The following is a 20,981-nucleotide window of genomic DNA, read 5'->3' as shown; positions in this document are numbered from 1 at the left end:
TGATAGTTAACTAAAATAACAGAAACCTAGATTTAATGGTGTGTATACCCAGCATTCTGAGAAGTGCCATAATTCTAAGAGAATAATAATAATAAATCAAAGGATAAAGAGAAAACTTCAAACTTTGAAACCCCTGAAGAGGAGAAAACTGTTTATTCAGCTTTTAAATACAAGAAAGAATCTAAAGTTTTAAGTAACCTCTGCACCCAAGCGGCAGAATTCTAAAGGACACCAAGAAATTCTGAATTGAGTGGTGGATTTCTTGTGAAGTCTCTTGAGTAGCTGTTTCCCCATGTCAGAAAATCACTCTTGAAGATAATTACAGCCTGGGTTCTAAAATTTGATACACTTAAGAAAAACTTTCAGTGGCCAGTGGCCATTGTAAACTTAAAAATGACATGTTAAGGTTGTAAATAGAATCTAATAAAATGTTTGAAATAAAAAGATCTCCCCAGTTGAAGCTAATTTCTTTCAGAAATAATAAATAGACTAGGTGGCTCCATGATTGGAAACCCACTCACACAGCACTCTATGCTCTTAAGGAGAAAAATCAGAGGAGCGTTTCAAGAGAAAGGATGTTTGGTAACAAAATGAGTATGGACACTTCCTTACATGAATCACTGAGAACAGAAACAGTGTCCCTCTCACACTCACAGCCAACAGCCTAGCCCCCTGTGCTGACGGAATGTTCTCCAGCTGTGCTGTCCCAGGGAGTAGCCACCGGCACATGTGGCTACCGGGCACGTGACACGTGACACGGGACTGCTGTGACGGCAGGACACCATTGTTAATTTCCTTTCCTTTGCACTCATTTCCATTTAGAAAGCCCCACTGTAGCATAGCTAGAGAGGGTGGTTCCCTACTCATGCCAGAGGTGGTGGTGGTGGTGGGGTAATGCACATTTAACTGGCAAGTTTTGATGGTTGAGTCATTTCTACTAGTGATTTCTAAGAAATGCTTTTTAAAACCAAAGATTTAAAAGGTTGAGATAAAGCTATGAGTTGAGCCAGCAAGGTAGCCGGCTTGGATTGCATGCCTGCCTTTGTCATGCATGTGACCCAGGTTGGAGCCCGACTTCCACCACACTGAAGGAAGCTTCTTTTTCTCTCTTTTTCTATATGAAAGGAAAAGTCAACCTGGAGTGGTGAAGCCCCAGTTATGAAAGAGAAAGGAGGAAGGGAGGAGGTTATTATTTATGTGTAAAAAAACTGAGGAAGAAGGAAGCTAAGTAAAATGACCCAAGGTGTAAAGCAAGTAAGTTCCAATACCAATGTCATGAAGACACGCTAGTGCTTATTCCTTCTCATCTTCTGCACATCTGCTCTACTTCTGATAACGGTACATCTGATTTCAAATGCCTCACTTGGGATCACAGAGACCATGAAGGAACAGAAGTAAAGATAACACTTGGAAAGAAGAGTCTAGAATTGATACAGGACACAAGCAAGAGGACCACATTCTACGACACACAACTAGTATGTCCCATGAGTGGTTATGAGCACAACTGCTGGGATCTCTATATTGAAACATGGTTGGGGCTGGGTGGTGGCACACCTGGTTGAGCACACACATTACAGTGCACAAGGACCCAGGTTCGAGCTCCCAGTCCCCAGCTGCAAGGGGAAAGCTTTGCGAGTGGTGACGCAGGGCTGCAGGTTTCTGTCTCTCTCCTCTATATCCCCATTCCTCTTGATTTCTTTCTCTATCCAATAAATAAATAACTAGAGATAAAAAAGGAAAAGAGACGTGCCTTGTCTTAAGAGGATAGCTATCTTGGGTACTAACATATAAATAACAACAAAGCTAGACTTGCTAAAAAATTTCAGCCATTATTTCCAGGGGGCTGGCACAATGGGTAAAACACTGGACTTACAAGCATGAGGTCGTGAGTTCAATCTCCAGCACTGAATATGCCAGAATATGCTCCCCACTTCTTCTCTCCCCTCTCTGTTTCTCTTTTTTTGCTCTCTCTCTATCATAAAAAAAATTATTTGAAAGGAATTTCAGGTGGTCTGGGAGGTGGCACAGTGGATAAAGCGTTGGACTCTCAAGTGTGAGGTCCGGAGTTCAGTCCCCGGCAGCACATGCACCAGAGTGATGGCTGGTTCTTTCTCTCTCTCTGACAAACATTCTTCATGTATAAACAAATAAAATCTTTTTTAAAAAAGAATTTCAGCATTATTCTTTCAAAAGTTCCTCCAGAGCTCTTTTGCAAAACCTTAACAAAGCCTCAGCCTTAGAGATTTACTGTGAGAAAATAATCCCTCAATGGTGCTCCAGGAAAGGCATCCTTGAATAGAAAAGAATAAAGTTTGTCATAGAATTCTGAAGAGAGTTTCTAAGTACTTTCAAGTGCTTAGAGATTGGCATCTTGGGCTCTTTATCACATCTAAGTCCACTTCAAATCTCAACACCATTTATTTTCTTTGCTAAAGTGGCATCATTAGAATGCCTTTTCTGGTTGGCTGGATAGTCTTGAAACTGTCACTGGATTCTAGAATGCTTTCTTTTGCCCTTCTTCTTCTTCTTCTTCTTCTTCTTCTTCTTCTTCTTCTTCTTCTTCTTCTTCTTCTTCTTCTCCTTCTTGTTCTGCAAGTAGTAAATTACAGTAGTACTTTTGGAGGTTTGGAATGGTATTATAGGACTGTGTGGCAGGGGCTGGAGATGGGAAGAAGAGAGAGAGAGGAGACAGAGAGAGAAGAGAAAGAGAAGAGAGAGAGAAAAGGGGACAGAGAGAGAGAGAGAATATGAGAACAATGGAATTTTGATCAAGGCCACTAGGCTGAAGTTGAGAGGAAGGAAGGATGGGAGTGGGGGTTACAGAGCATGCATATAAGAAAAGGTTGTCTATAATTAACACAGTTGCAAGAAGAGCTGGTTGGGTAGACAGATTAGAAACAAGTGGAGAAGAGGGAGAATTTGGGTCAAGAAACTTCACAACTGACATTTCTCAACAGTGGACACGGAAGGCCGTACGAGTCTAAGTGCTTCAGCTGCTCCCTGGCATGGGAGAGGGCTGGGGGCAGAGTCTGCACATTTTTATGTGTGGCTCAAGCTCTAGGTTCATTCACACAGTCAGGACTGAGTGATCTCTTTGGAGAGATCACACTGAGAAGCCTCACAACGGAAGCTTATGTATTCTAAAACAGAATCATGTGACAATGACAAAAGCTCACATATTCTAAAACAGTAACACAGCTGTGACAGAATGCCCCATGTTAGACAAAGTCACTGTGAATTTCTTTTTCTTTTTTTCTTTTTTTTGCTTCTAAGGTTATCGCTGGGACTTGGTGCCTGCACTATGAATCCACTCCTCCTGGAGGCCATTTCCCCCCATTTTTGTTGTTGTTATATAAGACTGAGAGAAATAGAGAGAGGAGGGGAAGACAGAGAGGGGGAGAGAAAGACAGACACCTGCACACCTGCTACCACTTGTGAAGTGACTCCTCTGCAGGTGGGGAGCCAGAGGCTCAGACTGGGATCCTGGAACTTTGTACTATGTGTGCTTAACCTGGTGCAGTACCGCCCAGCCTCCGAATTTTTTTTTTCTTCCAGGGTTATCACTGGGGCTCAGTGCTGGCATTATGAATACACTGCTCCTGGCAGCCATTTTTTATTGGATAGGACAGAGGAAAATTGAGAGAGATGGGGAAGATAGAGACCTGCAGACCTGTTTTGCCACTTGTGAAGTGCCCCCCCCCCGCAGGTGGGGAACCGGATCAGGGACTAGAACCCGGATCCTTGCATGGGTTCTTGCACGCCTCTGCCTGGCCCACCTTGAATTCCTTTCTGCCCGTAAAAGGATTTTATCTTGGGGGATAGCTAGCCTTGGTGTCCTTGAAGAATAATCATGCCCTGAATTCCCTGCTGTGGGGAGCAGGACCCAAGAATGATAGAGTGATCCAAGGCTGTAGCTTTATTTAAGACTGGGTGACCCTGAGGAAGAAAGGGATTTCTGTTAAGTTAGCCAGTAATGGCTTCCAAGGTCCTTAAACTTCAGGCTTCTACACAAACAGTTCCTGACAGGTAGGTTAACACAGCAAGTCTGTTCTCTTTTGAATACTTAGCCACAAGTTGAAGAGCCAGATGGGAAGAAGAGATCCAATTCCTATAATAAGTGTCCATGTTATACTGAAGAGAGCACTAATGGCTGCCTTCTACACTGTCTCCACTGGCATAAAAAAGGGCTTCTAAAAGCCTTAGTAGCCCACAACCCCAAGCAAAATGTTTGCCTTATTTTCCAAAGCAGAATCACCAGATAGCTCACTCATGTGGCAGCTGGTACCTTTTCCCAAGATGCTTTTCTACTCTACTGTCTGATCTCAAGTGCCAGGAGCCGAAAGTAATTAAGAGTCCCTGAAGGAAAGGGGGAGTTGGCGAGATGAATGAAGTGAGACACATCAGGTGCAGGAGAGAGGTGTCTCTCTCTCTCTCTCTCTCTTTCTCTCTCTCTCTCTGTCTGCAGAGGTTTATTATTTAAACACTTTTTGCCCGGATATAGTTGACATTATGTAAGATTATTTTCATTAACATCAAGGATACAGATGACATCATGTATAATTGTTTTCATTAACATCAAGAATAACCTTAAACAACATTATTATTATAGGTATGTTTCCCTTAGAAAGTTCCCTAGGTCTGGGGCATCCTGATCTCCCCTTGAAAGTTTCCTGGGTCTGGGGTAGTCTAAATCTACCCTTGAAAGTTTCCTTGGTCAGGAGAAGTCTAGATTTTCCCTTGAAAGTTCCCTTGAAATGACCATCTGTGTTTTGACCATCTCCCTCTTCTGACCTTCTGTCTGAATAAATGTTTTTCTCTGGAGCGAAATCTAATAGTTTTCCTTCTTAACCCATTCTTGGATGGGTCTGACTAGACCATAGTAGGCTGTCCACCTAAAGAAATCTTCTGCTGTAAGGTAAGCACACACTAGGGGGGCTCTCTTCTGGTTAACCTTTGTATAATATTAAAGTTCACTAACTTTTAGCTAATGAAAGTTTGCTAACTTCTCCCCATATATCCTAACATCAGCTATTTAACTACACAAACTAATAATACTCATCACAAATGCCTGTAAGTGGAAGCAGGGTGTCTGTGGGTGAGGGTCAGCAATAGGGCCTCTTTATATATTTCAATGGAAGCACAGTCTGTCACTCATGCTACAAGTCACATAGATCTGGTTTTTGGTCCGAGTCTAGCTAATAGAGAAGCTGTAATGGTGATAAAAAGGCTCCTTTTCTGAAAGCCTCCCAGTGGGTACAGCAGCTTCAGCTCTTAGGCCATCTGTAGCCTTGTCACACTCACTGGCATAATTGTTGTCACAATGTACTTCCCCCAGGCATCTCCTTTTATTGTCCCCAGGGATATTTGTGCATCTCCGATATAGCCAATAGGTCTTTAAATGATCAATGTAAGGAGAAATGGCCTCAGTTTAGTCCAGGACTCCCCGCTTTGCAGTCAGCCCTAGCCCTAGTTTGGGAATGAGGAGGTGAGATTATCAGCAGGCACATGGGGTGGGATGGGGTGGGGAGGGTCTTTGTATGGGCAGGGGGAACCGGGCCATGTATGGTCAAAAGGAATGGGAGACAGGGAAGTGGTGAGGGGGCTTCTAGTAACCGTAGAGTAAGCGGACCAACTAGTTTGGGAACAAGGAAGTGAACTATTGTGTTAGCGAATGTGGGGCTCTTGTGGGGAAGGGAGACTGACAGGGGGACAAACATCCTGGAGGCCAAGCCCCCCTCCTCCACTGGACCCTGGATCGGGGAGACTGATGGGGTGGCTGTACCTCCAGGCACCCGTTTTTCACAGGCGGTCCACATCATGCTCAGCCTCACAGTTCCCCACAGCCTGACTTGCCTCCGCCATTGTCCTCAGGTAATATTTGTGTGTTTTCAATAGCCAGTAGGTCTTTAAATGATCAGTGTAAGGACAAATGGCTTCAGTTTAGTCCAGGACTTCCTGCTTTGCAGTCAGCCCTAGCCTGCTGGGGCCGTGCCATGCAGCAGGCCTGACTTTGCTCCCGCCACTCGAGAGCATTCCGAGGTAGGGACAGGCAAGTTTTAAAAATAAGGATGCACAAGTTCTAAAAGGTGAAGTAATCAACCTCAGACCACCCACAACTCAGTCACAGAAGCCAGACTGAGCTGGGGAGGCTTGATGTCTCTTGTAGTGTTGGCGGCAGCCTGGATGCCAATTTTGGCCTTCTTCCCTAAACCAAGTTTATGTTTGACTTTATTTGAATTAAGTTCATGCAGCTGTGATGGACAAAGACCATCCAATCCAGGTCCACATAGTAATGAGGCATCTATAGTACACCTAACGCTGTTTGCTGACTAGGCTACAAGAAGTAAGCCACAGTTCTTCTGTGTACATAGACTGTCCGACCTGGGAAGCCAACAGAACAGGGAAATCAATGCTCACCTCAGTGGGCTCTGCCTACGTTGGGAAGATGACTCACTCGCTTGTTTTCGAGAGCAAGCTCCCTCAACTCCTACCGAGTAGCTCCTGCGTGCCCTGCACTGTGCTGCGTGTGCCGAGGACACACACACAGCTGGATCTCGAGGAAGTGAACACACACTCGACAGCCAATGTCAAGTGATGGGGGTCAGGTCAGAGAGATGAGTATTGAGGCCTCAGAGGGAGAGGAGCCCTGCCAAGTGCTGTGCGAGTGTGCATTCCCACCGACAGTGCTGCCTGAGGGCTCCCCCTCTTCTGTATGCTAGTTAGCACCGTTTGTTTCATGTCCTTCTGGTAGCAGACATTCTTCCGGGTGTGAGGTGATGATGACTCACTGTGGGTGAGCGGAGGTGGAGGGAAACCAGACTTTTGGTGACAAGTGTGAGGTAGCACACACAACAGTGACATATGTCTGTATATCTTAAACATACAGGCTAGGGCAGGAGGCAGGAAAGCACATTTGGATGGCATTTTCTGAGTGAAGGGCAGAAAAGTCAAGGGCTTGGACAAAGATGATGAAGGAGAAACAACTGATTGGGTTTTGACAAGAGGTTCTGACATAGGACACATTGGGCTGGGGGAATTTACAGTGGGAGGGACAAGAGACAGAGGAGTGGGTGGGTGTGGACTTGCAAGCTGCAGCTCCACGGACTAAACGGACAGGAAAGTACTCACTGGGAGCAGAGTCCAGGAGAGGGATGGTTTGGGGTATAGATAACGACCACCCCAACAGTGTCTGAGTCCTAGTCCCTAGGAACTATGGCAAAGGGCATCTGCACATATGGCTAAGCTAAGGATCTCAAGACTTGTGGATTCTCTAGCTAGACCAATGTGGCTCTGAAAGATCTTTTAAGAGAAAAGTAAGAGGGCATTAGGCAGGAAAGGAGATGTGATGATAGAATCAGAGATCAGAGAGAGATTTGAAAATGCCTTACTTCTGGATGTGAAGGTGGAGAAAGAGGTTACAAACTAAGGAATAAAGGTGAGCACCAGGAGATGGGGAAGGCCAAGCAAAGAACTGTTTCTACTCTAAAAAGCCCCGACAAAACATTTCACTATTTCTGCAAGAAGAATTCTAGACCTCTAAGTTTGTGGCCATCTAAGCCACTATGTTTGTGGTCCTCTGCTATGGCACCAGTAGGCATCAGACAAGGAGAGAATGAAGGAAATGGTCAATGGGGCCTCACACATGCAGAATTTGGTGCAACCACTTGGAATTCAGGTCAGAGTGGTGGCAAACCCTGCTGAATGGGGAGTCTGCTGGGTAGAGGTCACAGCCATGCTAAGGGGGTGGTAGGGTGATCCCTAGGCATGAGAGCAGAAAGCGACTTGGGCCACCTCATGGAAAACAGGCACCTCCAAGCATTTCATGAAGTCAAAGGGGTCATCAAAGGAAACAAGGAGGAGCCATAAATGTAGGGGGGGACCTTTTTTCCCCTGCTTGATATTCTGGACAGTACCCTGACAATTTATGTTAGAAGAACCCAGGTGAAGGAGCTGGGAAGGAAATTTTGAGTCACGTTAAGGTCTGCTTTAGACTCAAGAGGGAAGAGCTCAGAAAACAGGGCAGTGGACATGGCACTACGGTGGGTCTTTGGGTGGGATGGCAAAAATAACTCCCATCCAGTTGTGGGATGGAAGCCAGCTCACTGGAGTGAAGGAGAGATGGAGGAGTGGAGTCCAGCAGTGTCTTTTGAGAGCTGGGAGAATGCCAGGGTGAAAACTGGGTGGACTGGGTACTTGCTTGCTTATTTCAGAAGCTGAAGGTCATCTAAGCATATTGGAGGCAGAGTGCTGAAGGTCTGAAAGGCTAAGAAAGAGGGAATGATGAGTAAAGACTGAATTCTTCAGCAGCTTCAGTTTTCAGAGTGACACATTTAGTCATGTGTTTGGTGTGAACACAGAAGCTGAGCTGAGAGTTCCCAAGTGTCCACAACATGAGAAAATGAGATGTCTTCTCAATCCTGTGGCTTTCACAGTTTATCTCATTAACTTCTAGCCATCACTAGGACTCAAGGGTAGGAGGGGCATGGGGGCATGGGAAGTTGAGCACAGGGACTGGGTCTGTGTAAGTTGTAGGGAGCACTGGAAAAGAAGTAAAATTCTTAACCCATGTACTTGGTTCTAAATAGAGAGAAGAATCATTTCATTTGTTTGGGGAGTTAAGTATGCTAAGTTCAGCATGGAACATATTTTTAAATACAGTCTGGGGAGAGGACCAGTGAATCTATGGCGGAAGTGACAATGGATACCTGAGCTCCTTTACACCTGGGTAACATTTACGGTTTAAGGTAAGGCTAGAGGATGGATGGAAATGGACCAGACAAGTCAGGAGAAAAGAAAAAAAAAGCCTGCTTTTTTCAGGAGTTAAAGCACCTTTTAAACATCTCCTTTAGCTTGTGAATGCAAGGGCTTTTCATTGATAAGAGAAACAATGCATCTTTTCCCCCATTTTTGGAAAAGGGTCAGGAATGAGTTACACCTACAAATGATTCTTTGTCTGGCATTACAGGAATTTACGCCTGAATCTAGGACAGTGTACACCCTGTGGCAATCACCTCAAGATGCCACACTGCCGGGTGTGGGTTTCAATCTGACAGATGGGTCTCCCTGGTGACCCTCAGAGCCTTCCTGGAGTCTCTGCATGGCAGCAACATCAGTCACTTCTTGTTGTGAAGTTCCCGAAGTTCCTGAGCTCTAGTTAAACTCAGAGGCGACTCTGCCATTTGCTTCTACAGTCCCCGCCTACTAACTCCCACCCCTGGACATCTGGATGGATGGCAGTGACCTTGAGCATGCCTATTCATCCATTCCACTACATTTGATCAGAATTAGCTGTTGGTTTCGGAGGTGCATTTTTTTTTTTGCCTCCAGGGTTATTGCTGGGCTCGGTGCCTGCACTATAAGTCCACTGCTCCTGGAGGCCATTTTCCCGTTTTTTTTTTTATTGCCCTTGTTGTTGTTATTGCTGTTGTTGTTGGATAGGACAGAGAGAAATGAAGAGAGGAGGGGAAGACAGAGATGGGAAGAGACAGATAGACACCTGCAGACCTGCTTCACCACCTGTGAAGCGACCCCCCTGGAGGTGGGGAGCTGGGGGCTCGAACCAGGATCCTTAATGCTGGTCTGTGCGCTTTGCACAACGCACGCTTAACCCGCTGCGCCACAGCCCAGTCCCTGTAATTTTTTTTTAATCTCTGAAGCAATACTACTTTTTGGAATCTAAATAACAACAGATAAAACTGTTCCACAAAGTTCTCAAGGTGTTTTAAGAACCCCGGACCACTTCTAATCTGTGAGCTGTGCTCTGCTTGTCCTTCATGCTTTAGATTGCTAGGGCACTCTCTAGCGGTGCCTTCCGGTAAAATATCCAGGCAGAGAATCCTCACGAGTCACTCACCCAACAGGCCGCTTTTCTGACAGGTGTAGGGAAGACTTAGGAAGAGTCCACTAAGAGCCCAAAGAAAACCCACACCACTGACTGAGCTGAACTCCGCTCTCAGGATTCACAGGAAGGGTTTGGATGTGGCCCTGAGCGTCCAGGCAGGTGAGTCAGGCGTCTCCTGTGTTTCTATTTTGGCGAATGCCATGGCCACCCTTCCAGTTGTTCAGGATGGAAATGTCCAAGTCATCATTACCATTCTCTTCTTCCTCACACCCGGCATCCAATTAGCTGCCCAATCCTGCTGACTCTGTGATGTCAACGTGTCTGGCATCTGACCCTTCCTGTCTGCTACCCTCAAAGCCTTCTGCCTGGGTTTTGTCATGGCCTTGGAATGGGGTTCCCAGCTTTGACAGCACCCTCTCCCCCATGATCATGCTCCACGGCCACCACTTTCCTCATCCTATGACTTGAATCATTTCATTTCTTTGCTCAAAAATCACAGGAGGGATGATCTCACTCTCAGGCAGAAGTTGAAAAACAAGATCAGAAGAGAAAACACAAGTAGTACCTCAACTGGAATTGGTGTATTGCACCAAAGTAAAAGACACTGGGGTGGGGGGAGGAATACAGGTCCAAGAAGGAAGACAGAGGACCTAGTGGGGGGTTGTATTGTTATATGGAAAACTGAGAAATGTTAGCACGTACAAACTATTGTATTTACCTTTGAATGTAAAACATTCAAGAAAGTTTTAAAAAAAAGTCACAGGAACTTTTATTGCACACAGGAGTCTCAAGTCAGCATTTAAATCACAACAGGACGGTCCAAGGTTCAAGGGCTAGTATGGTGCATAAGCCCCTGGGTGGAGTTTGCGGGGGGGGGGGGTAGGGGGGAAGGTATTTCAAAACTGCTCCAGACATTCTTTTCTTTTGTCTCATCTTTGTTCTGACTACATCTATTGAAATGTAATTATACATACGTTGAACCCCCAAGTGTTGTTCTCAGTCTTGTAAGTTAAGAAAAAAGTAATTAACACTACGAAAAGCAACACTGGGCATGTGGAAGCACTATTCTATACCCGAGTGCGGTACCAGGATGGGCAGTGCCCACTCACTGAGGAGCCTGTTAGAAGAGCAGGGACCACCTGAGGGAGACGGGTCCTGATACTGGGGCAGCTTGGGACATTCCTACTCATGACCACAGAGTGTGAGCTCAGACCTACAGGGATGCAGAGGCTACATAGGCTCCTAAGCTGAATATGGGCCCCAGATCACATCAAATCGATGGGGTTTATAGTCAACAATATTTATACCCCTTTCCCATATTTGGGAGCTACTCTCTTCCCTGATCCAGCTTTCTGGTCCTTTTTCCAGCTATGACATCATCTCCCCAGACAATAACTTGGATCCACCTGTATATCAGATGTCAGGCTCAGAAAAACAAACAAACAAACAAAAAATCCAACTAGTATAGTCATGGGCCCTTTGGAATAGAATTAAAACAGGCCTACTAACTATCTACAAAACGGAGACTGTCCCCAACTCTTCATCTGAATTATTCCAGCCTTTAGATTCATGATTAGCCAACAATTTGTTTGGCTTTATATGTTAATTCTTTTTTCAGCCACCAGGTTCCAGATGCTAACATGATGTCAACCGGACTTCCCTGGACAGACAACCCTAACAACGTGTGCTGGAGCCCCACTTTCCCAGAACCCTGCCCCACTAGGGAAAGAGAGACAGGCTGGGAGTATGGATTGACCTGTCAATGCCCATGTTCAGCGGGGAAGCAATTACAGAAGGCAGACCTTCCACCTTCTGCACCCCATAATGTCCCTTGGTCCATGATCCCAGAGGGATAAACAATAGGAAAGCCATCAGGGGAGGGAATGGGATACGGAGTTCTGGTAGTACGAGTTGTGTGGAGTTGTATCCCTCTTATCTTATGGTTTTTGTCAGTGTTTCCTTTTTATAAATAAAAATTTAAAAAAAGAAAAGAAAAGCAGGAGCCATCTGGAAAGAGCAATAGGTGTAGGTGTGACTTAAAAGGGAAGAGAAGGCAGGGCCATAGAAAAAAATGGGCAAAAATACAGATATGTAAATAGATAGGTCTAGAAATAATCGTCAGCCCACATCTATGCACTTGGGAGAACTACTGCAACTTCCAGTGGAAGGAATGGGGACACAGGACTCCGGTGGTGGGAACACTGTGGAATTGTACCCTTGTTATTTTGCAATTTTGTAAACCACTCTTTTAAAATATTTATTTATTTACTCCCCTTTGTTGTCCTTGTTTTATTGTTGTTGTTGTTGTTGGATAGGACAGAGAGAAATGGAGAGAGGAGGGGAAGACAGAAAGTGGGAGAGAAAGAGAGACACCTGCAGACCTGCTTCACCACTTGTGAAGTGACTCCCCTGCAGGTGGGGAGTCGCACTGGGATCCTTTAGGGTCCTCGCACTTTGTACCATGTGCGCTTAACCCACTGCGCTGTGGCCCGACTCCCGTAGAAGAAAAAGCAGGAATGCAGGGCTTTCCCAAGCCATCCACATACTCGCTAACATTCAAGATATGCTGACTGCTAATCTTTCTACCTCTCCTTCAACTCTCTGTAGCCTCTGGTGGCTCTCAGTACTTGGACTGAATCATGAACTGAACTACAGTCACCGATGACAGCTCCTGGTGAAGGAGAGAGCGAGCAGTGAATGGATAGTAGACAGTGCATTGGCCAGTCCTCTCTACTGGACCCCTCGGCACGGCCTCCGTCTCAGTGCCACTGCTGCGCAAGACTTAAAGGCTTTCAGCCCATCTCCTCATGTTTGCTTTCCCCAGCAAGCTTATGCTCAATTTCACCCCTTTCAGAACTTCTATTTCTTCCAAGATGACTTTCAGGATCTTCCTTATTTATATACACTTCCTTCCTTGTTTCCCTTTTACAGTGTTTCCGATCCCTTCAGGCTTTATTATACTCTCTGCTTCAAACCCAGGTTGCTTGGGAATGGGCCTGCCCTACCTCCCAGATGGGGAGCCCCCATTGGTTCAATCGGCCTTTATCCCACAATAGCACCTACTCCATACTTTGTAAATGGGAGGCATTCCCCAAGCATGTAATTGAATTAAACCTACATGAAACCAGAAAGAAAGGCTTCAATACCAACAATGTATCCTAGTGTTTTTAGAAGTTGAGACAGATCAAAATGTTAACATACACAATTTAGTTTAGAATAGGAAGAATGCTAAGGCCCTGGTGAAACATTTGTCGCAGGATCAAAATACACTGTTACGAAAATAAACACAGTGCCTGCCTCATCATTTCTTTAGCAGCAGGAAAGCATTTTTCTTTGGCAAACCTCTACCTCCATCAGAATTGTTTCTTAACTAAACTTGAGATTAAAAACAGACTTGCAGCTTTAAAAAAATGGTACCCCTATTGAGAGAAACAAAATCTTGGTGGTAGAAAGACAGATTTCCCATCAGTTTCATAAAAGAATTTGGATTCCTAAGTAGGTTGATATTTCAGCACAAATAAGAAAATACTGCTCATTTTTATAGAAAAGGAAAGGTGAAAATACAATTCATTCTGCTTTATCTCAGAGCTCTCTATTTGATCTTGTCTTTACAAAGCTGTAAAATTAAAATACATGAAGTTAACCACACCAAACCAAACATTAAAGTGGTTAATCATTAAGTAGATGTTGCCATCAATGTAATAAACCTCATTAGACTTTTTATTTATTTATTTATTTTGGCTCCAGAGATATTGCTGGGGCTCGGTGCCTGCACCATGAATCCACTGCTCCTGGAGGCCTTTTTTTTTTTTTTTTCTTTTTTCACCTTTTGTTGCCCTTGTTGTTGTAACCTTGTTGTGGTTATTACTGTTGTTGTTGATGTTGTTCATTGTTGGATAGGACAGAGAGAAATGGAGAGAGGAGGGGAAGACAGAGAGGGCGAGAGAAAGATAGACACCTACTGACCTGCTTCACCGCCTGTGAAGCGTCTCCCCTGCAGGTGGGGAGCCGGGGGCTCGAACTGGGATCCTTACGCTGGTCTTTGTGCCACGTGTGCTTAACCCGCTGCGCTACTGCCCTACCCCCCCCTCATTAGGGATTACATACCCACACTGACTCACAAATACAGCACTCCAAAGAACAGATGCTTCTCAAGGCCTCACACAAGCACGATATGGGAAACTGATGTTGCTTTCCAACAACGGGCAATTGTGGCTTTCGTACCGCATTTGAAAAGTGGGGTGTCAAATACAACTGGCAGGTTTCTGTGTACCTTTCGCTATGAGAGCTCACCGGCTAGCATCAGTGCCAATCCCCCCATGAGGAGCAGCATTTCCACAGTTTTCATTCAGGGTGTTGGACTGAGCTGTGGCGGAAGGGCACACAAATGAACAAACTCGGAGCCCTGCCGTATGCTGTCCGTGATGTTTTGCCTGAGTCAGTTTGTTGTGAGAAGGCTAGAAAGATGCAGTTTTCTAGGCAGTACTTCTCACTTGCCATGGGGACTCAGTTTAGAAGGAGAATGGACTTATAGGCCAAGAAAACACAGCATGCTTATTTTAGAGCTCTACCATGTCTGAGAACATAATGGCAAAAACATCTAAAAATATATGGAGGGATGAAAAAATTCACAGCTACAAAATGTATAGCCTAGTGAAGTGAAAAATAAATATCTGCAGAGACACAGAAAAATGCCAGCAGCATCCAACTGCTATAACTAGCTTCGCCTTGAGTACGTTGCGGTAGTAGAGGTGATGAGGACTAGATTTCTCATGAATCTGCTGTATGCACTTTTGTTAGTTGGAATCTTTTAAGAAGAGTGTTTCCACATGCCATTGGTATACCCAAAAGTAAGCACTATTTTAAGAAAATAAAAACCGTTCTATTTAAAGAGAAACAAAAGGAAATAGATGCTTTTTTTAAAGTCTAACACAACGGTTTGTTTTCCTAAAATGCAACACAAACAAGTCAGCTTTTAAAAGTGAGGTGCTGGGATGACAGACAACCCTGCTGGACACCAGCAACACAGACAGCTACTGGAGCACCACCTTCTGGGTGCGGCGACTACGCCACCATACACACTGTGCCTTCCTGACTGAGAAAGACAATGCCCGGTGTCGCATGAATCTGCCGCATGCACTTTTGCTAGTTGGAATTCACAAGCACTTTCACAACTATTCAACAATGGCATGATTTTAGCCCATGGCAAGTTTTTCAAGGAGAATACATTCATGAGACTTATTATTGTTGTACTAGAGCCTGCGTCCCTTTAATGGTAGTTGGTGAATATACTTTTTTTTTTTTTTAAAAAGTTATTTCTTCTTTACTTGATGGGACAGAGGGAATGGAAGACAGAGAGGGAGAAAGACAAACACCTGCAACAGTGCTTCACCACTTGTGAAGCTTCCTCCTCACCCTGCAGGTGGGGACGGGGACTTGAACCCAGGTCCTCCTCACACATGGCAATATGCATGCTCAACCAGGTGTCTTTTGGCAATTCTGTGTCTTCTCTGGTTCCAGATAAATATTTGTAGCACTTGTTCTATTCTCCTAAAACATGTGGTTGGGATCTTGATGGGGGTAGCATTAAATTTGTAGATGGCTCTGGGTAGTATATTCATTTTAATGATGTTAATTCTTCCAACCCATGAGCATGGAATATCTTTCCACTTCTTTGTGTCTTTTTCGATTTCCTTGAGTAGTGATTCATAATTTTCAGTATACAAATCTTTCACTTCTTTGGTTAGGTTTATTCCTAGATATTTGATTGTTTTTGTTGCTACAGTAAAAGGAATTGATTTCTGGGTTTCATCTTCTTCTAACTTAGTGTTTGCATAGAGGAATGCCACTGACTTTTGAATGTTAATTTTGCAACCTGACGATTTCCAAAAGCTTCTTGCTGGAATCTTTGGTTTTTCGATGTATACTATCATGCCATCTGCAAATAGGGAGAGTTTGACTTCTTCTCTTCCAATCTGTATCCCTTTAATTCCTTGCTCCTGCCTGACTGCTATGGCAAGAACTTCCAACACTATGTTGAATAGTAATGGTGATAGTGGGCATCCTTGTCTAGTACCTGATCTGAGGGGAAATGCTTCTAGTTTTTCACCACTGAGTATAATGCTGGCTGTAGGTTTGCTATATATAGACTCCACTATCTTGAGGAATTTTCCATCTATTCTCATTTTTTTTTGTAGCATTTTGATCATAAAGAGATGTTGGACTTTGTCAAAGGCTTTTTCTGCATCTACTGATATGACCATGTAGTTTTTGGTCTTGCTTTTATTGATGTGGTGGATCACGTTGATTGATTTACATATATTAAACCAACCTTGCATCCCTGGGATAAACCCCACTTGGTCATGGTGAATAATCTTTTTAATATACTGCTGTATCCGGTTGGCTAGAATTTTGTTCAATATCTTAGCATCTATGTTCATCAGAGATATTGGTCTGTAGTTTTCTTTTTTGGTTGTGTCCCTGTCTGCTTTTGGTATCAGAGTGATCTTGGCTTCATAGAAGCTAGAAGGGAGTATTCCTGTGTCTTCAATCTTCTGGAAGACTTTTGAAATAGAGGTATTAACTCTTCCTTGAAGGTTTTGTATATTTCATTTGTAAAACCATCTGGTCCAGTACTTCTATTTTTGGGAAGGTTTTTGATAACTGTTTCAATTTCGCTGGCTGTGATGAACATGCTCATATTATCTGGTTACTCTTTATTTAATTTTCATAGGTATCTAGGAAATCGTTCATTTCTTCCAGGTTCTCTAACTTGGTGGCATACAGTTATTCATAGAAGCCTCACATGATATGTTGAATTTCTGTGGTGTCTGTTGCAATATCTTCTCTTTCATTTACAATCTGATTTATTTGGGTCTTCTCCTTTTTTGTTTTGTGAGTCTGGCTAAAGGTTTACTGATTTTGTTCACTCTTTCGAAGAACCAACATTTACTTTCGTTGACCTTTTGTATGGCTTTCTTCTTTTCAATGGTATTTATTTTTGCCCTCACTTTAGTTATTTCTGTCCTTCTGGTTGCTTTAGTGTTCCTTTGTTCTTCTCCTTCTAGGTCTTTAAGGTGTGCAATCAGGTTGTTTATTTTCTTGTTTCGTAATGTGTGCTTGTATGGTTATGAACTTCCCTCTCAGTACTGCCTTCGCTGTGTCCCAAATATTTTGATAGCTTGTGTCTTCATTTTCATTGAACTCTTGAAACATTTTGATTTCTTCCTTTATTTCCTCTTTTACCCAGTAGTTGTTAAGGAGTGTACTGTTGAGCTTCCACATTTTGGGACTATCATTAATCTTTTGTTGACTGTTAAGTGTTAGTTTAATTCCACTGTGGTCTGAGAAGACGCTTGGGATGATTTCAATGCTCTTGAATTTGCTGATGCTTTGTGGCCTAACATATGGTCGATCCTTGAGAATGACCCATGTGGACTTGAGTAGAATGTGTATCCCAGCTTTTTGGGGTGCATGACTCTGAAGATGTCCAAGAGTTCTAGTTTATCTATCTCCTCATTTAGCTCCCTCATTTCTTTATTAATTTTCTGCCTGGATGATCTGTCAAGTTCAGAGAGTTGGGTGCTGAAGTTCCCTACTTTTACTGTGTTGCTGTTAATATATTGCTGTAGCTCTTTCAGTAAATGTTTGATGTATTTAGATGGCTTCTTATTGGGCGTATAGATATTAATAACTGTTAAGTCCTCTTGATTGATCTTTTGAGCATTAAGTAATGTCTATCCCTATCTTTTTTAACTTTACTGATTTTAAAGTCTATTGAATCAGATATGAGAATAGCTGTTCCTGACCCTTTTTTGTGTGCCATTGGCTTGTATGATAGTTTACATCCTTTCACTTTGAGTCTGTATTTGTCTTGTTGAGTTACGTGGGTTTCCTGTAGACCGCATATTGTTGGGTTGTGTTTTTTAATCCATCTTCCTACTCTGTGCCTTTTAATAGGTGAATTCAGGCCATTGACATTTACTGATATCAAATATTGAAGATATTTTAACGCTATTCTTGTAGATTTTTAGAGTGTTCTGATAGATGGCCTATTTATGGTGTTCTGACTGTTTATAAGAGACCTTTCAGAACTTCTTTCAGGGCAAGCTAGGTGATAGTTGATTCTTTCAACTGTTGCTTGTCTGGGAAGGTTTTTATGCCTCCATCTAGTCTGAATGACAGTCTAGCAGGATACAGTCGTCTTGGTTGAAAGCCTTTCTCATTGAGCCCTTGATAGTTATCTTGCCATTCTCTTCTGGCCTGTAGTGTTTGTGTGGAGAAGTCTGCTGCTAATCTTATGGGTTTTCCTCTGTAGGTGACTCTTTGTTTTTCTCTTGCAGCCTTCAGGATCCTTTCTTTATCCTTATTCCTTTCCATTCTAAGTATGACATGTCTTGGTGTCTTTAGGTCTGGGTTAATTCTGTTTGGGACCCTCTGGGCTTCTTGAACCTTTATGTCTTTGATGTTGTCTAGACTAGAGAAGTTCTCAGCTATTATGTCCTGGAGAATGCTTTCTTCCCCTCCCTCTCTTTCTTCCTCTGGTAAGCCAATAATGCGTATATTATTTCTTTTGAAGTCATCCCATAGGTCTCTGTTGTTGTTTTCAGTATCTCTTAGTCTCTCTTTGAGATCTCTTAATTTTTAGTTGTATCTAATTTGTCCTCAATTTAGCTAATTCTGTCTTCAGCCTCATTTATTCTATCCTCTCTCCCCTCTACTGTTTTTCTGGAATTCATCTATTTTGTTACCCTGTTCTGATACTGTTTTAGCTTGTTCAGCTAGTTGTGTTCTTAGCTCAGCTATTTCAGCTTTCAGCTCTCTAATGACTTTTATATAATTAGTGTTTTCTTCCAGAGTCTCATTTGTTGTTTCTGTATTTCTGATGACAATTATTTCAAACTCCTTACTCACTCCTGTGACTATTTCCTTAACAAGAATTTGGATACTGACCTCACTATTCTGTGGTTCTACCTTTGGGGGGCTTTTAGTTGGACTCTTGTCCTGGTCCATTTCTCCAATATTTCTCCTCCCCCCCCCACACACACCCCAGAGTCTTTTACTTTGGTGCAATATGCCTATCCAGTTTTTCTTCTTGTTGGTTTAACCATTCTATATAGTATGTTATGAGGTCCCTCTCTCAGTACTATTCAAATTACTGATCAGTTCTGCCTGGATTGACTTTGTCTAAGTAAGGTACTTAAAGGGTTCACAGTTACGGAAATTAACAATTGTTTCAATATTATTTCAATCCCTGAGTTGGAGCACAGAGGCTGTTAAAAACCTCTTTTGTTCTTTTTCTTCCCTGTAGGCTATGGGAGCCTGAGGGCTTTTAAACTATAAGTAGGCTTCTTAGCTTAATCCCTCACTCCTGACCAAGAGATAAAGCAGGGTGGGGGAGAGATAGCACAGTGGTTACACAACGAGACCCCACACCCCAAGGATCCAAAGCTCCAGGCTCAATTCAGCTCCTCTGTCAAGCCGGGTAGTACTGCTGGGCCCTGTGAGTTTCTAAACAAGTCCCATTTATAGTCTATAGTTTCTTAGGCAATTATTCACCATCTTCTCATCTGGAGAACAGTGTGGAAAGGCTCCCACTATACAGCACCACTGCTAGGGCACCGAGGTGTGGCTCTTCTCCTGAGTTTCCTGGTCAGTTCTCTATTCCCAAATGTCAGCATAGGGCCTCCCCCCTACTGCTCCAGCCTTTGAAGGCAGTAGCAGTGGAGAGAGTCACAGTTGCATTTGGTGAGTCTTAGGGGAGTCCTCTCCTCCCTTCAGCCATCTTTTGTTGATAAAGCAGACTGGAGGTGGTGTCTCAACTGATAAACTGCTGGGCTGTTACCAGCCACTCAATCTCTCCCTAGGCTCCTCCCTGTCCACGAGCCACACGTGTTTGCACTCACCAGTGGTTTGGTGGGTCCCTGAAGTCGTTCTAGTCCTGCCTTGTTGTGGTCCTGGGTGGTCTCCTTTCCCTAACTTTCATCCCTTGCCCCTTACCCATTCTCCACCCTTTCCCTGCCTTCCCTGGTGCCCTGGACTCCTCGTGTCTCTGGGAATCCAGTGCCCTTGCTAGCTGAGTGGCTCTGGCTGACAGGAAGGCTGTGAGATCGATGCCAGGGGTAGGGTGGGGGTAGGGGATGGATGTTCTGGTGTGCCCACCCACTTTACTACTTGAGCACCATTTGGGCACAGATTTCCTCTGACTGGACTAGAGGCCCAGCTCTCAGTAAGCTCTGGTGTCACCACATCTGACCCCTGGCTCCCCCCAACAATGCTAGTTTCTAGTTAGGCCGGCATCTCTTCTGTCTCCTCGAACCCTCCCCCACTCCCAGAAGTAGCCCTTTATTAACAAGCGTTCATCTTAGCCTTCTAAGGTGGATTTTGTCTGGCCAGCACCTTGGCATTCAGGCTCCTCAATCTAAATTCAGAAGGGCAGGTGGTGGTGATGGTAGTGGTGAAACAGCTCACTAGGAGGACTCTATGGGAACCCAAATGATGACCAAAAGAAAGAAAAATTCTATGTAGGTTTTTTGGTGATATGTTTCATAGAGACTCATAGTCCCCAAATATTTTTCCTCTGAGTGCTTAGCCCACTGTATAGGTGTGTGTGTGTGTGTGTGTGTTCTTTGCATGGCATCTTTTTGCCGCATGCAGCACAGCTGTGGATAGCTGACAGGGACCGTGCCTGTCTTGTGAGTGAGTGCTGACTGATGGGTGGATCAAAGTGCAGGCAATGTGACTGCTGAAGATAGACATCTGAATTATTCCTGAACATATTATTAAAACAATGATTATGTGAGGAGCGGAAGTATGAGCAAGGCAATGGAAGTGGAGGGAAGTGCTTGAAACGCTAAGTGTCTGCCCACACGGACTCAGCCGAGGTTCGCCCACTCGGCACCTCCCAGGCTCACAGGAAGTAGTCACCAGTCTTTTCGCCAGTCAGGGAGGTAGTTATGTAAGGGTAATGTGGAATCGAAAGAACTGAGCCAACAGCACCATGGAGTCAAGAAAGAGAATTGGGGAGGCTAGTTATAAGCACGGCATCAGGGAATTAAAAAAAAAAAAAAAAAGCTAAACATGCTTCAATTCTGTTAAGAAAACACAATAGCTAACTTGGCTGTAACTTCTAGCTTGCCCC

The 20,981-nt window shown here is 44.0% G+C and overlaps 1 protein-coding gene across 2 annotated transcripts in view; it reads right to left on the bottom strand.

The window, feature by feature from the left end:
* The window catches only part of MID1 (midline 1), a 322,962-nt gene that overhangs the window by 267,346 nt on the left and 34,635 nt on the right, over nt 1–20,981 (bottom strand). The gene's annotated exons all lie outside the window — the stretch shown is intronic.

Source organism: Erinaceus europaeus, chromosome X (assembly GCF_950295315.1).
Source record: "Erinaceus europaeus chromosome X, mEriEur2.1, whole genome shotgun sequence".
Classification (NCBI taxonomy): Eukaryota; Metazoa; Chordata; class Mammalia; order Eulipotyphla; family Erinaceidae; genus Erinaceus; species Erinaceus europaeus.
This window is presented reverse-complemented; position numbering and strand designations above follow the sequence as displayed.